This window comes from Schistocerca nitens, chromosome 4, assembly GCF_023898315.1.
Source record: "Schistocerca nitens isolate TAMUIC-IGC-003100 chromosome 4, iqSchNite1.1, whole genome shotgun sequence".
Lineage (NCBI taxonomy): Eukaryota > Metazoa > Arthropoda > Insecta > Orthoptera > Acrididae > Schistocerca > Schistocerca nitens.
Window position 1 is genome coordinate 892301473 of NC_064617.1, and position 2693 is coordinate 892304165.

Sequence of the window (2693 nt, forward strand, 5' to 3'; positions counted from 1 at the left end):
TCATAATTTCTGGTGGTTGTGTGTCTAGCGTATCTATAACTTTTCAGATGGACATCACAACACAGCTTGCTCAGAGGACTCTCTCGAGCAGCTTATTCCCATTTTTTTGACTCTGAGAAAGGTTGAGTCATTGGTATAAGTGACATAGCAGCACCATGATGGCAGACCGCACAGCCAATCGGCTATAGCACAATGACTGCGGTGGTGGTGGTGGTGGTTGTTAGTGTTTAACGTCCCGTCGACAACGAGGTCATTAGAGACGGAGCGCAAGCTCGGGTTAGGGAAGGATTGGGAAGGAAATCGGCCGTGCCCTTTCAAAGGAACCATCCCGGCATTTGGCTGAAACGATTTAGGGAAATCACGGAAAACCTAAATCAGGATGGCTGGAGACGGGATTGAACCGTCGTCGTCCCGAATGCGAGTCCAGTGTGCTAACCACTGCGCCACCTCGCTCAGTACAATGACTGCAAAACAGCTTATGTCGAGATGGGTTCAGGACAATAGTTTGGCAAGGTGCGATACACGGGTGCTACAAGAAGTTCTACAGCATGAGAAAGCTCTAGAATTGTTAAACTCACTCTAGTTAATAGACAGGCGACAACAGCTGATATTCTGGCAGAAGTTACGTGCACACCGTAACCAAAAATTGTCGGAAACGAATTAGAAGCTAATTTGTGATCTCGAATTGCCAGGCGTCCCTTGCCGCTGACACCAAAACACAAAAGCATCTACAACCAAAAGTGGAGAGTGACGGTAATTTGAAGAAAACAGAATCGCATGGTGTTGAGCTAGAGTCCCCTGTGTCATTGACTGGTTCCTGTTTATGGCGGTCAAATCGATGCCAACGTGTCCTTAGACATCCTGGTCAAAGGTCACAACAAACCGCGACTCTCGGGGCTCACAAAACTCCTGGAATTTAGTTGTGTGGAGCTTCTAGGTTTATCTGCAGGACTGATGTGATATTTTTTGATGGAACACCGAAATCCCGTCAGTGATTTGTAATCATTGTAAACTCTGTGGCCACATCCTTTAAGACCAAGATACCAAACAGTATATGCCAACAGTATAATGCAAGACCCCACACCGCAGTTGAAGACCTTAGTACAAACACTTGAGAAATGTACAGATTCTTGACTGCCTATCGGGTCCCCTGATGTGTCGCCAAGGCAGCATATCTGGGATACGATGTGGCAACGTTTATTTTCATACCAGCCTTCAACTAACTACATTTATGAACTAATACGTGTTTCAAGCATGGCAAGAAGTTTCGCAAGAAATTCAAGAGAACTTCGTTTCCATGGGTTCCGTGGGATCACACCTTATACTGATGTTGATTATGGGCATCAGTTCCAAATGGAATGAAATTGCCGGCCGTTTGTGACCGAGCGGTCCTAGGCGCTTCAGTCTAAAACCGCGCGACCGCTACGGTCGCAGGTTCGAATCCTGCCTCGGGCATGGGTGTTGTAAGTAGGCTGTTTAGGTTTTTTTATTAGTAACGCCACCTCTGTATGAAAATCACTGGCTGTGCTGTGTGCAGTCTGTGGCTGCTTTGCATTGTTGTAATACTCGCCATTGTAGTGTTAGGCAGCTGGCTGTGAACAGCGCGTAGTGTTGGGCAGTTGGAGGTGAGCCGCCAGCAGTGGTGGATGTGGGGAGAAGATGGCGGAGTTTTGTAATTTGTCATGAACTGCTATATATATTATGACTATTAAGGTAAATACATTGTTTGTTCTCTATTAAAATCTTTCATTTGCTAACTATGCCTATCAGTAGTTAGTGCCTTCAGTAGTTTGAATCTTTTATTTATCTGGCAGTAGTGGTGCTCGCTGTATTGCAGTAGTTCGAGTAACGAAGATTTTTGTGAGGTAAGTGATTTGTGAAAGGTATAGGTTAATGTTAGTCAGGGCCCTTTCTTTTGTAGGGATTATTGAAAGTCAGATTGCGTTGCGCTAAAAAAAAAAAAAATATTGTGTATCAGTTTAAGCACAGTCTGGTATAATTGTTCTATATAAGGGGACGTTTCATATGTCGACCCTTAGCCGAGGATACCTCACTGGAATCTTCTGATTTTTTCTTGTAGTTTGTGTAATTAGTGTAGCTTTTGTTTATTGCCAGCGCGTAATCATAGAGGGAATTTCCTTTGTAGTTGTAGTTTTTCATTGTTGTACAGTAAAACAGTTGTGGCATGCATGTAGATTTGCACCAAGTATTTCGCAGCTGCAATTAACTAGATATTATTTTCAGTGCTATGTTAATGTGTTCTCTTGTTTTTGCTCTTCAAATTGTGCTTTTCTGTGTTATCGTGTGAAATATTGTGACAATAATGGCGTGTGAAAAACGTAACACTAGGCTACAAAGTAAACTGAGAAATAATAGTGACGACGAGCGTAGCTTATCGGCACCACTGTGTAATGCATTAACAGACATTCAAAGTAGTAATTTGGTAACTGTGCATAGGGAAATGGAGCGGGCGTCAAATAATGGTGTAGACAGTGAAACAGGTAGTGAACAGGAAAGCATTATCGATCGATCGCTCGGCAACAGCTCGCCTCAGGAATCCGAAATGACAGGACACAATTTTGCAAATACTGTAGATTCAGGTTTTGCGTCCTCACCGTTTTCTCAAATGAGTCGAGACACATTTTCCGCTTGTCAAAATGTGAATGTTGCCGGTGCAAATTCACTGCCGAAAA